This window comes from Haliotis rubra, unplaced genomic scaffold, assembly GCF_003918875.1.
Source record: "Haliotis rubra isolate DU_JTF1 unplaced genomic scaffold, ASM391887v1 Scf1122, whole genome shotgun sequence".
Lineage (NCBI taxonomy): Eukaryota > Metazoa > Mollusca > Gastropoda > Lepetellida > Haliotidae > Haliotis > Haliotis rubra.
Window position 1 is genome coordinate 244,105 of NW_025765029.1, and position 15,237 is coordinate 259,341.

Below are 15,237 nucleotides of genomic sequence, written 5' to 3' on the forward strand. Positions count from 1 at the left end.
CCCTTGCCATAATTACTGACAAAAGCGTCAAACCCTTGCCATATTTATTAATAAAAGTGACAAACCCTTGACAAAATTACTAATGAAAGTGACAAACCCTTGGAATAATTATTAATAAAAGTGACAAATCCTTGCGATAATTACTAATAAAAGTGACAAACCTTTGCCATAATTACTGACAAACCGTCAAACCCTTGCAATAATTATTAATAAAAGTGGCAAACCCTTGACATAATTACTAATACAAGTGACAAACCCTTGCCATAATTACTAATAAAAGTGACAAATCCTTGCCATAATTGCTAATAAAAGTGACAAACCCTTAACACAATTACTGACAAAGCGACAAACCCTTGTCATAACTACTAATAAAAAGACAAAACCTTACCATAATTACTGACAAAAGCGACAAACCTTTGCCATAATTGCTAATGAAAGAGACAAGCCCTTTCCATAATTACTAAGAAAAGCGACAAACCCTTATGATAAACCTTTGCCATAATAACTGACAAAGATAAAAAATATCCATTTGCTTTTTTCGTTATAGTTCTGTTTAAAACTCGAACTATTGTTCTAATTTGATCAATTTAGATAATATTATCCCCCTTGAATGTCCACAATAATATGGGTTACAACAACAACAAAATGTTTTATGCACAATCTTTAGAACAATTAAAGGAGACTTCGTCGTATTATTCCGAACATATACACATGTTTTTTATGAATTACGTTAAAGTATCCTGACCCATCAGTTCCCTCAATTACAATCATATGCAAAGGAAACGAAATGATGTAAATTTTGTATCGTTTTTCTTCTGTTCAAATGTATTTATCAGTTAAATACTCACGCTAATTACAAAGTAAAGTCTTCATTTAAAATATAACCTTCCAAAAGGTTCATGCCCCACAACTTTCATTGTTTTCATATAATGACATTGATGTACAGCAGCTGATAAAGGGTGCTGAGCGTACTCAGCAGATTTGTCACAACAGCTCACTCTCAATTTCCGAGTAGCATCGGGTTTATAGGAGTGTACGCAACGTTCACACCATTGGCAGCATTTCGTGGATGCTGTCCTCGCGATGAGCACTTTTCCAGTCTTCACATTTTCAATTGATATGACATTTGCTATTTTGATTTCAGAAATTCTGATGCTGTATTGATTTCCTTTACCAGAGTGCTGATAAATATTCGTCATTTTCTCGAAAGTCGCTGTTAATTACAAAATATGTATTATTCTATGTTACCCGTGAGTGTAGAATGTTTGCCACTTAGTGCTTACTCCAGGCCGTTGGAACAATAGTTGTCTTCAATGATATTTCTCAGCAGCTTTGACATTTCAAACTCTTTATCTTAATTCACACTTCTAAAATTTCAACGAGTATTGGACACATTTTCCACGAAACTTGGAATTATGAATAAGTCTGTCCATGGTGAATGAATACTGTCCCTAGACAAAGTTTAGGAGAACATTATTCATTCGTCTGGAATAAAATGCACACTTTCTAGGTTGTTGCTTATTCTTTACAAATACCTCTTTTATTGAAGTCCCACGTGTGTTGACAACTATCCGGATAGAGACTGCGGGGAAAGGCAGGACTGCTACAAGTGATATCATCCAACCGACTACATTGGCCCAGGCTGGGAAGATGTAGTCCCCATACTTGGGCGATCGGTATGAATACCCGGAATAGGCAATTATCACCTGGGAAAATATCAAAGTCTTTTCAATCCATTAGAGTATTTCATTCAACCTACTGACACTTTTTATAGAATATCTATGGTGATAAATACCGTTTAATCGAAAACATGTCTCCCGTAACTGTCCTACGAGTCAAACGGCTAACACAGGGGGTCATTTACTTATGACAGTTTGCGGTAGATAATCTGATCAATAACTGAATGAAGACATTATTTCATTGAATTACAGGTAAAATGAATAGTCGCCTAAATGAATAGACTTGTGTTTTTAAATAAAATTGGTCTGTAAGGATCACATTTCAGATGAGTACCAATTTGCATTCAAAGAAAAACCCATACATTTAACCTTCTCATGAACATTGAAATGTAAAATTTGAGTTGACAATCCAAAACGTCCCCCCTTCATCCCGATTAAAGTCAAGTTACCACCCCCAAACTTGCACAGATGCTGCATGACGTTTGACTGACATTTTCCGGATCATGTTTTGGAGATTGTATGTGCGCATCCATACATGATTCCGTATTTTGCACACAAATGATTACAGTTCCAACTCAGCCGGACCATGTGCCTAGAAGAACGGACACGACTGATGATCACGGCCTTTTCAAACATTGCGGCCGTCTAGCAGACAAAGCACGATCTTGACAATCGCGTCCTCCCAGCCATTACGCGCACGTGAGCGTAAGCGTCCACAACACATTTGTACAAAAGTAGGCACTTCGTCAGCCGACAGTCCCTATTGTTTTAAAGTAACCCCCTAACCCACTGTTTCTGATTATGATATTATATTAATGTACCCTAAAATTCTACAACCTAAAGCTGTAGTATCTCACCAGAATTAGCACAGGGCACACGATGCGAATGCATACATGCATGAACCCAGGTATCTTCTCCCCCCATATCATACTGACATCTTCCTCCAGCCTCTTTGTGCCTAAAATAAAGTCAATACACTGTTCGGTAATTTGCTATGGGCTTGATTCCGTATGATTGTTGCTTTGGTTTTTTCGGTTCTTTTTCTCAATCCCTGAAAGCAAGAGGAAATGTTGTTTGTTGTTTAACACAGCAATATCAGCAATATCATGATGCATTGTTCAACATCCTGCATCGTTTATTTGTTTGTTTGATATGTAAAACTGCACACACCCACAGGTCCAAAAACCGGATAGTAAACCATTGAAATAAACGTAACTACAGTAGGAAATACATGCCATGACCGGATTTACGTATGTTTTCAGATATTTCCTAACTTCGGGCATATATTTCATATGAATCTATACCTTTGAAACATATGCTCATCGTACATTTTCGTATGCACAATAACCTCGTTCATGTATGCCATGACCGGATTGTCAGGTATTTCCAAACATGAATTGCAAAACAGATACCCCCGGAAATACATGATCTTACAGTATTTCTGATGCATTCCTTTGAATTTCAATGGGTGCTGAAATTTACGATTTCGTTCTAAGTTTACCCAGGATGGAAACACGTAAATTTACTAAGGTGGGGAAACACTTGTAAATTTTCACATGTGCAAATGTTTACACACCTTAGATATTTATGTATCATACCGGATTTCAGGGGTATGTATATGAACGGTTCATACACCTTCATGTTACCTGTGCTCAAGCAAGATGATCATTTGTTTCCATCATGTGAATTACTTGGTTCATGTAATTTCATTTTCACACATTTTAGTACGTTTGAAATCAACGTTCACGTGACCTCATTATTCTTATCATCAAAAGAGCCTGACTAAGAAAGTGGTATTACGCAAGCTAACATGGCTTATTAAGCTGCGCTCGCACTTGTTGCCAGTATCAGTTACGCTTTGTCTGCGGTGTTGGCAAATTTTGTGAGTGGTGAACAAAGGGCGATGAGCTGCCCCTTCGTCCTTGCAAGTGTCCCTAGCTGTCCCAACAGAATAGCACTTTATCTCTCTTGTAGTCTGTCTCACAGTCCCTGAACCACATTATTTTCCCTGCTGCCAAGCCCTCTCTGCAGTGCTAAAGCCCTAAATAAAGCAAGTCTAGATTTCCACAGGTTCTGAATCTCTAGTCTCCCTGGGGCTCCTTTCCATTTAAATGGGCTTGTTTGTTACTATCAAAATTATATATATTCAGAGACTAAGCATTAGTCTATCTCTCTTTCAGCACGGCCAAATACGCTACACGAACCAACTCGTAATTTCTTAAGTCTCTTCAGTTCGCGCATCAGTACTGTAAAATAAGTTTTGGCAGTACATAATTGGAATATTATTGCACTGCATGTGACCTTTCTTAATAGTCTCACAGTGCCTGAACCATGTTATTTCTCCTTCCGCTTAGCCTTTGCTGTAATAACGCCACACACAAAATAGTTTTTATCGTGTAGCGATTATGTCCGGATGGCACAGGCGGGTGCGTTCTCTGAGTATACCATTGGCATGTTGGGCCTCTGTGCCTTTTGTAAAATTTGTCTTGATTGTCCTGTTTAAATTGACGATCCATAAACCGAGAGTCCGAAAGCAAATGTCACACAAGTAAATGTGATGTTGCATTGCTGCAATTTTCCATGTCGGAGAAGTCCTTCTAACAAGATATATATTCCGTTGTTTGGAGCAGGCCTATGACTATTACGCCCCAGTTTTGCTTAACATCTTGAAGACCTTTAACCTGACATAGACGCAGACCTCGCATGTTCAAGTCCAGATCTGACAGGTGCCGAAAATATTGATTCCGGCAAGAATGCAATATCTCAGTGGGTTATTGTTTTCCTAAGTACGTGGAGTGCTTTCTACAACATTGGAGATAATGGTATCGTTGTCTTCCTGATATTCCCCCGAACGGAAGCTCTACCCATTTATGGTACAATGTGTAAGTTACAGATTTGTAGGGAATAGTCTTAAGACTTTTCTACTTTGACCAGGATTCTTCGAACTTGCAACAGTCGTTTGAGAAGATCAAGAGAGAAAGGGGTAGTGTGCAATGTATTTGGCGGACGTATATGGAAAAAGTTCGAAGAATGTTTCTGTATAAATACAATAATAGAAATACCGGTTATGTTTGAAACGTACCCTCAATCTGATAGCCAGTGAGATTATTGTGAAAGATCGCAATATGTATCAACATAAACGGGCCCAGATAAAAGTACATGTCATTCATTCCCACATTATATCCCCTTTATAGACTCGGGACATGGTTGTTACAGGTAAGGCAAACACTTTCTTCTATAGGTATCTGCCTGTTTCACGCTACATACATGTATTCAGATTACTGAGAAAAGTAGCGACGCAGGTTCTCCTCCATCACACATATAATTGTATAGATATCCAGTGATTAGGGATAGCGCTGCAGCAACTTATTGACATTTACGACATACACTATCATCTGCAGTAGTACTGCTATACCCAGCATCGTATTTATTTCTCTCTTACATAAGGTGAAATGTCACAGGGTTGTCATGGTAACGATAATTTGGCATACTATTCATTGTCTTATTCTTTTATCTGCGATTAGAATTTAAATCAGTTTTGGCGTGAGCAGCTTTAGAGAAAAGAAGCTGTAAAACGAATATTGATGTTATCGAACCTATAGGCCTTTGTCAAAGCGCGTTTCAAACCACCTGCATAAAAAACCTTCATGATAAATATCTGCTAATCCATGGCACGATTCCAACCATATCATGAGCATGTGTTTGTGAATCATAATCAAATAGTGATGTTACGGGGCGTCCATGCCGCGTCAAAAACACATGTAAACGCACGAGAATTGCAATACGGGCCCCTAAACCACTGATGCTCCGTAACCTGGAGACACAATTCATGTGATTGAGCGTATGTAGGCAAAAGACAAAATGGATACTCGTGCTGTTATGCTTTTGAATTATTAAGTATTCGTTCTTGTCACGGGATACAAGTATACTTTCCAGATTCAACCAAATGTACATTCGAAGGATATCGAAATCTAGGTTAAGCTATTGGAATCATATTTACAATTAAAAGACTCAAACAATGGTCTGTTGTCGAAATATTTTGTTTTCCATATCTTGTCCCAATCTGTATCCAGGGACCATACAATAGTCTATTATATAGTCTCTGTTTTATCATAGTCAGAGAACGATATTATTTTCCCTTCCGCCCAGCCCTTACTGTAACGCTTACGTCCTAAATGAAGCATATCTAGATATTCCCAGGCTCACCGTCTGTTAAAACGGGTTCGGGTTACAGAGTAAACAATACCAAACACCGGCGGCTGGCGGGGACCAACATCTTCAGTAACATTAACATTCGCAAGTGGTGAGGCAATAAGTTAATGAGGCTAAGGGTCCTGTACCATGCTTGTGAAATATTTATGATGCCTTATATAAAGTCTATAATCTAAGCAAGTCTAGCTATGTATGGCTGTAAGTCACTGCTTGAAGAAAAGCTCCTTTAGAATTTGATTTGGTAAATATTAGTATTTCACTGACTCAATCATATTCGAAAACGCATAGCAGCCTATAATTCATTGTGACTATGATTAAGCCATCACTGTAAAACACAAGGGTTATTTCCTTTGAGTTAACTGACAGGCTTTCGGTATCAAATATTTAGAACTCCAGTCAAAGGTGGAAATATGGCGTTTTTGTAATGCTTTGTTGCACTTAATGATAAGTCTTTGTTAAATGTACATATGATGTTTTTGAAGGATAATCTCAGCTGACTCAGAGACTTTGCACGTGTTGGCTAGAATGCACTTTACCGGGCGCAGCCCTCGTTGCTCCCTTTACGATCCTTAGGGTTAGGGTTTAGGGTTAGGGTATGCCACCCTTTACGATCCTTAGGGTTTAGGGTTAGGCACCCTTTACGATCCTTAGGGTTAGGCACCCTTTACGATCCTTAGGGTTAGGGGTAAGGGTTAGGGTTAGGGAACCCCAGCAGCGCTAATTAATCTTAAAAAGTGCGCCCGGTAAAGTGCAGTACTCCCTGATTAACATTATTATATAATGTATAACAAATCAGACAGCAAAAAGCAAAAATTAAAAACGCATAAGCAACATAAATGATGTCAGGTAGTAAGCTTTCAATAATTACAGAAACTGCTTAGTCATCTAACTTTATGAACTAATTGCAATCACTACAGTTTTCTATAATCTACCCAAGAGATGGATTCAAAATAGGTGTACAGTATATTCCGTCGGGTAACTGAAATTTGAGAAAACGTCCGTATGGGACAACATCTGTATTCGAATCAAAAGAGGCCATCTGACGTAGTGGTGTAACGATTCATCGATAGTATCGATGTTTGCATAGTCAACTATGCGATACGAATGCATCAATACAAAACACATTTAGGCAATACATCGGGATATTAATATCGCAAAGGGCTGTGATACATCGATGTATCGCCACAAGAGAAAGATATATCCCGATACTACTTAAGTACTACTGAAAGTTGTAAAGAGTATTGCATTGGGAAAAGGAAGGAGTCTCTTTGAAATTCTTCTGAAGTGAACCTTGTACTGTGAGACGAACTTAAAATAATGCCGACCTGTCATTTGAACCCGTGCATCTGAATAGCGGTGCAGTCCATTTTACCATTAAGGTGCCGAGGGTATGTAAAGCGATAAACTGTCAGTGTTGGCATTGTCTTGGTTACTGTGTAACAGTGTTGAATGTACTGGCGAATTGCGCATTTATCAAAATCATCAAATTCAATTTTCCTTCGGTACGAGTACGCACTTTCTCTGGGCTTGTAAACTTACTGCTACCCATCGCGGGAACGCATTTACCAGGCGCGTAGCAAGCCAATTTGTGTAGTGTAAGCCCGATAGGCTGCAAAGCTGTATATTTAGTTAGTGTTGAGGCCTTGCCCAACTTTCATTTTCAAAATCATGTCTAAGCCGGGGCTTTTCATGGTGATAATTTCAAAACCCAAATCACTTTATTAGGCATTGGGCTAAAAATGGAATTTTAACAATTAAGGACCTTTGTAACGAAGATATTTTAAGTCTTTTGAAGATCTGAAACTCAAATTTGATATTGGAGGAACATATATGTTTTTTGTAATGTTGATAGTGAAACTTTATGTCATGTACAGTGAGACCTCGGAAACCCGGAACCCAGATATCCGGAAACCTCACCTTCCAGTCAATTTGTAGAAAAAAACAATCTCTTACGTTATAAAAGTGACTCTCTATAACGGATATTCGGTTTCCGTTTCCGGACGGTACATTTTACAAACAAACCGGCTAAATCAACACAAAATTGACTCACCTATCCGCACGAAGCTTTGATCCACCGCTAACCGTGTGAAGGGAAGCGCGAGAGTCCCACGTGTTTTGACACGACACATGGTCTGCTAATCCGGATCAAGGTATTGGTGGTGATTCGAAGGCCTAGCTGACACTGAGTTAACCATTGAGTTCTAACTGTTAAGTTGTTTATTCAGTCAAAGTACAAAAAGTGCAGCGTGTCGATATTCAAGTCAGTTGGTCTTTCAATTGATCACCAACTGGCTAGTCAACCTACTAAACGCAAGCGCTACGCAGTGACAGCCAAGGAAAAGAAGAGATATGTCTTTACAAAGAACAAAATCCCAAAGTAAAGCTTTGATAACATAAGCAAATATTTCGAAGGCCTACTCGGCTACTATGAGAACAATGGCGACCGTGAAAACCTGGACAAAATGTTTTCCGTCGTGTTGCAAAGGAGCGGCACCCAGTGTAAGCAGTCCTCAATGAAAGACGTTTTCAAAACTGAATAATTGTAAAGGTATGATTGTCATGTATATTGGGAATGTGTTGTAACCCAAACCTTCTGGAAAGAACTTGAAAACTGGATAATCCAAAACAAACAGAAATTTGAAATAAGAAAGACTTTGGTTTGGTTTGGTTTTTAGTAATAAGCCATTGCTAAATCATATAATCTTTATGCTAAAAGTCATATATATATACTTGCACTTTAAAGAATAGAATTCCAAAGTTAATAATGTCTTTAAAATTTTAAAGATACCTTACACGGTTGAAAAATTCATATCCAGAAGGAACAATAATTTTGATAATTTTTCAGAGAAATGGTTTCCTTTATCCTCAGTTTTCAATCTCTCTGACTTAATTTGTAATCAAACTTGAATAACTTTATTGCATTATAATTTCTTCATGCCACCAGTTGATGAACTTTGATCATGCATATGTACACTTTTTTGCTTTACTTTATATGCTTGTATTCAATTATGGGAACAAATGAAAAAATCCCAAAGAGTTTAAGGTAGCTGGTCACGTGATCATTATCGTATTATAGTTTTCAGACCATCACACCGATTACAAATGAGATATTCTTCAAGATCATTTAAGGTTAACAGCTGTGTTTGTTCAAACATGCCATAGAAGTCAAAGTGAGTGTATGAGTGTTTTATTTCCAACACGTGGGCGAACATACATACATACCATTGCAACCGCTTCACATTATATTATATGCACAAATATTCTACATACACAATGAATTTTTAGTAGAGTGGGTCGTTTATGTTTCCGTAGTTCCTCGAGAAGACATTTTGGATGATAAATATCACACTTTTGATATAATCATACACAATTAAGTGTTTCGCCATAAATTCTTACAAACTTAGCTGCAAATACTTCTGCAATACTTTGCTGACTCACCTTTAAGCAATATTTACGTATTCACTCACTAAGTCGTTTGTCACTCCAGATGTTTTGTATGCATGCGTTGGTTATGTACAGCAAAGTATACCCATGTACATGTATACAGCTTAGTATTTCTAGTAACTCCACCTTCGTCACACTTTGGTGTGAAAGGTGTCAGTTGAGTTTACACAGGACCCTTTGTGTGCCCTGTTGATACTCATTTACACTCATATGGTCCTGCGGGTGCAATATAGCCATTATGTCACTGCATTCACCATACATACATTGCATAAATACCACACTGAGCACATATCGTAATAACTTGACAACGACTGGTAAAACATCTTTTGTCTTCATTGAATAATATAGCCTAATGTACCATTCACTATACATTGCGGGTTCCATATTGCACTGCACTGAGCACTTATCATCTTAACTTGACAACGACTGGTAAACATCTTTTTGTCTTCAATGAATAACCTGTAAGCACCATTCGACAGCAATGAATAACTACTGCACCTGTGATTGCAAACAAATGTACTATGACGACTGGTAAAATCTTTTGTCCGAGAGGTGGGCACCATTCTAATAGATTCACACCGTGAACACCGAGAGGAGAGAGCAAGATTCACATTCGTCATGTGGGAAGTACTTCCTGGAGGACAATTGGTGCATGTAGCTATGAGAAGTACCGGCAACCTTGAATATGACTTAGCTCTTTGTCCAGAAAATGTATACCAGTTCCAGGTTCGGTAAAAGAGGGGTATGGTCTTACAACAGCACGTAGCTCTCTTGATTCCAGTAGCGAGATTCTGACTTGGTTTCTGTTAAACCCGGCAAAGCCATAACATGCCATTACACTGATTAACAGTTCACCGAGGTGTCATAGCTCAAAGTACAGTTATCATTGAGGTACACAGACCAAAATAATGTTCAACACGAACCCTACGAAACTACGTCAGTGTTAAGTATCATGTGCACACATCGCACGTTGACAATGTTTTCTCAAACTAATACATCGAGTGTTCAAACTAATACATCGAAGTGTCCAAACTAATACATCGAAGTGTTCAAACTAATACATCGAAGTGTAAAGAGGAAAAAAATAAAGAAAGAAATAATTTTTATTTTTTCGTGTATGGTAGGTTGCAAAGCTTTATATTTAGTTAGTGTTGAGAGCTTGCCCAACTTTTCAAAATCATGTGAGCCCGGGCTTTTTCATAATGGTAGCTACGCCCTGTTTACCTTCGTCCTTTATTTTGCGCAAGGTACTGACAGATATACCAGTAGCATCGCTGTCATTTTTGAGTGCACTGTGTGTGCTGTCGGAAATAGTACACATGTACTGAATGACATTGTAGACAACCTCACGTGTTTGTAAAAGAATGACTTGACCCCGTTTACCCAATTTAGAGTGCGACATGATAAGTTTCAAATGCCTGCAGAGTTTGATACTCTTTTAACAGTCCACTTTACAACATACTAGTATACACATGCTCGAGCAGAAACACGACATTTCCGAATCATTGCGCAGAGAGTGATTTACCAAGGATAACAAAACACACGTGCGAAGTTTTCACACCTGTTCCCCTTCAGTAGGTAGTGGATCAGTTCACGACACGCTCAAGCTCTCCTTTAACAAACGCGTCTTTCGCGCACCTCATTCTAATGTTGGTTGGACAGTAGGAATATTTGTTTGTATCTGTTACATGAACAAAGCAGTTGGTGTAGAGGTGATAGAAGTGTGAACATTTTTTCTGTGAACTGTACAATACTTGTCTTCAAGCAATTGAAATATATGATTTAGTTGTTTTGACAAATAACACCATTTATTCACAACTATGAATGATGTCTTACCTTTGTTAAGAAAGAGAACAAAGATAAGATACAATTTAGACAACAGACTTAAATATAGGATTTTTCAGTGATTCTGAATTCTGATATAAATTACATTGAATTGTTTGTGCAAAGAATTGGTTATTGTGAAACACAACTTCCCAAAGGAAACTTCAGTTTCAAATGTATTTTAGATTGTGCTGAACATGTTTTTGACTGTACCTTCTTTCAACATGAAGTGCTGAAATTGTATGAGATCAACAGCTCGATGTTGTGTGTGTGATAGTAACACAGGTTTTAATGAATTTATTACTATTTGTAGTCACGATATGGCTGAAATACTGCCACTGCGAGCTGTTAGCTTTAACTCACTCACTCACTCATGATATATCGTCTCGCCTCATTAAACTGGTATCAGGATGTATCGTCTCTCCACTTATAGACTACGAAAGCACAGCTCTTCACATCAGTAATACATTGTAATCATCTTTTCGAGAAGTATAGATAATGAAATTTGTGCAGCTATGTGAACACACCTGTCTGTGTTTTATTGCAATAAGCTGTCTCTCCTTGTATGTCATATATAAGAAGTGTACCTAAGGTAAAATTATTTAAACTATAATGTAATTTCCATTACAAAAAGTATAAACGGTATTACCCTACTGATCAGAAAGGCTTATCAGTACCCCCACCGCCACCACCCCACCCTAGGCCTACCCCATCCTACACCCTCTCCCTCTCACACACATGCACACACACACACTCCCTAACATGCATATCGCTCCGGCCCATAGACCCAATATTGTAACCTTTTAAACAGACATCGTGTATGTCAACAAAAAGACACGCACGTTAATAGTGGGGCTCAGTCATGGGTATCCACTTCGCCATGTGTTTCCTAATGATCTCCGTGCATTATGGCTAACGAACCCGATGTGACAGTTACATTACAGAACCATTGAAATACATGTTAAAGTGGTGTCAATCTTGTAACACTATATTTACCCACTACCAACCATTTTACGCGTGTACTAAATATATGACAAAAGCCTAACCCTGGTCATACGAGATTTCAAAGGTATTGAAATGCATGTCCTACAATCACAGCATTTACATACGTTACACATGCTAGAAAACACATGAAAATAATGGCCAGATTTACACACCTGTGAAATACAAAGTAAATACAGACTTGAGTGTTCATTTATTTTAAAAACACCCTTTAAACGTGTGTGGAAATCTGACAGTCCAGATGATACGTAGATTTCAAACGTTGTTCATACTTATTACTTTCGGATGAAACGAATAATATTCCCTAATGTTAGTAAATTTGGGTAATACAGTCATTTTGTGTGGTGACCCCGCTACAGCGTTCTCTGTAAATAACCGAGTCCATACCAGACAATCCAGTGAATGATATCCTGAGCATGGTTCTACACAGTTGGGAAAGGATACAATGACCGATCCTGAAGGCTCATTCTAACCCAGATGTTCACGTGTTCTACTTGTTAATATGAAATATCTACAAACTAATGACAGAATACATTTTACAAAAGCTGGACAAAATAATCTTTATGAATGGATCTTTGATGTCAACTCCGCGGATTGAACACAAAGGTATGCCATCATCCAACAGTCGCTAGTTCGAATCCCAGATCATGAACATTGGTTTGACAGAACAATGACCACAGTTGGACTGATAATATTACACGTGCATATCTTTGGATTTTCCCCAAAGACAACTTCCCCCAACTTTAACATAACCATCAGTGATAACTTGAAAACATATCTTACTTTACACAATCCAACAAAATCACACCCAATAGAATAAGTCTAAACAATGTAGTTTACACGCGGACAAACACATCAGAGTGTGGTACAGTGTGTCCTCTATTTAATTCTTACCAGTCAAAATAACAAGTACTTGCATCGTATTGGGAAAAATGTGAAGAAGTCCCGAACACAACCGTAATATATATTTTTCTATATGTGCTTGTCATACGAACATGTTATTGTACAGTGTTGGTAATGAGATCCAGTAAAAGCAAGAACCTTGTCCTAACAACTAATTTTACCATAACACCAGCCCACGACGACGCATTCAAGAAGGGCATAGAGTGCTAAGGCAGGGACGTACGAAAACCAGTCCACCAGTGTCAACACGTATATCCCACCCTAGAAGTAAAGGAAAGTACAACTGTCCAGAGTACATATTCCAGCATTCATTGATTGAGGGTACGTTACTATAAAGTTATGGCAGTGTGAATTTACTTTTGACTAATATCAGATTTACATCAACATGTTGACCAGATACATCAATGTTATGGTCAGACACATCAGTTTTGTTTGTCAGATACATCAATGTATTTGTCATGTGCACCCAGTTTGTGATTGCATCAGAACCAATCCCATTCAGCAGACTATACATTGGTTAAGTTAATTTATCTATGTGTTTCCCGGTTTGTCGGGGCTGCAGGGGGTGAACAAAGTACATGTAGCGCTCGTCACGCTGAACACCCTGGTTCGATTCTCCACACAAATACAATGTGTTTAGGAAATGTTAAAACGGCGTAAAACCACACTCGCTTGTTCTAAATTTGGCAGTACCAGACTTGTGATTGTCGTTTTACCATTATTTTGGTACTTTTACAATGGGGACCCTAGAAATATGAATTCAACTGAAAAGCAGCATTGGCACTGTTCAGAACTCTCACACTCGAGGTGAAATAACGGTTATTGTTTTGTTTCTGTTCTTAAAATGTCTTGAAATTTCGGCCATGCATGAAATGCAACATTGAAGTACACAAACATACAAGCGCCAGAGTACATAAGACAGCATTCATTTCTTGAGTTACGTCACTAATTGTGAGTGAGTGAGTGATAATGGTTTCGCCTTTATTTTAGCAATTTTCCAGCAATATCATGGCGGAGAACACCAAAATTGTGCTTATCACATCGTAACCAGGACTTCAGCATGACGAGCGGACGCTTTAACGATGTGACGCATAGCGATGTTACATGCAATATTAGTAAAATTAAAGATGCCACCATATTTTGAAATAACTTCTATTCGTATATATGTGGGTGCTATATGCAACAAACAAAATGTGATAAACTTTACTGTTTACTGTAAGTGCTAGCACACTTGCATTTCTACAACAGACTATACCTTTCATCCCCATTGTTGTAAGGTTGCTCCAGTAATGTCCATCCCATAACAATACGTGCAGGCAAAAGAGAAGGGGAGAAACCAAAGAGAACACCCCACTTTAACTATCAGGCTACCAAGCCGCCCCAGGTCACTACAAAGTTATAGGAGTTTACGCCATCTCTAATTAGATCTACATCAATGTGCCGTTCGACGAGACAAGAGTCAATGAGCATAAAATGAAAAATGGTATTGGTTTTATATTAGTCGCCCAGTGTAAATCAGACACGACACTGTTCAGAGTTGTGTAAACAAGTGAAATGAGAACGATTAAAGATGGCTCCTGTTCTGGAAATGTCGCCCTTAAAATTGGTTTTAAAGGTCAGTCAAAAATACAATTGCTGTTTTTTGCAATGTAAGTTTTAGTTAAAGTGGGTTACAAATCTACCAAAAAATTTCTTGAGTCTAACAAAACCTCTTTATTGGCCACGCATCCGGTTGCTCTTGGTGTTCAGATACAGGTCTTTGTGCCCACAGTGTGGTTCCTCTGACAAACTGACTAAAATGAATGGCACCGCGTGCTAAAAAGTCTGGAATCTTTGTGTAAAAGTGATATTGCATACACTCTTTACTTAGCTCAGGAATAACACCATTTGAATTGGGGTCAACTGATAATGAGGAAAACCTTCTACAAGACGTACCTGAGAGACATAAAAGAGGCCAAACGGTAGCACTGTAGAAAGAACAACACAGAGGGTAAACCAACGTCGTCTTCTCAGTAGAGGGAACTGGTCTCCCAGTGCTGTTACTATTATATCAATTCCTGGCACCTGCAAATTCAACATCGGTAAGTTAGTGAGTAAGTTAAATGTGAGAGTCACAGTGGCATTTCATAAGCCATGTACTGACTCGACCAAAGCCTTTTGTACCGAGTTACCT

The 15,237-nt window shown here is 38.3% G+C and overlaps 1 long non-coding RNA gene across 1 annotated transcript; it reads right to left on the reverse strand.

The window, feature by feature from the left end:
- Positions 1–1,591: 1,591 nt before the first annotated feature.
- LOC124290259 lies at positions 1,592–13,313 on the reverse strand. Its single transcript, XR_006901873.1, has 3 exons — positions 13,226–13,313; positions 2,537–2,637; positions 1,592–1,706 (listed from the first exon to the last, which is right to left on the reverse strand). It is a non-coding gene; the product is annotated as an uncharacterized LOC124290259 (long non-coding RNA).
- Between the last annotated feature and the right edge of the window lie 1,924 nt (positions 13,314–15,237).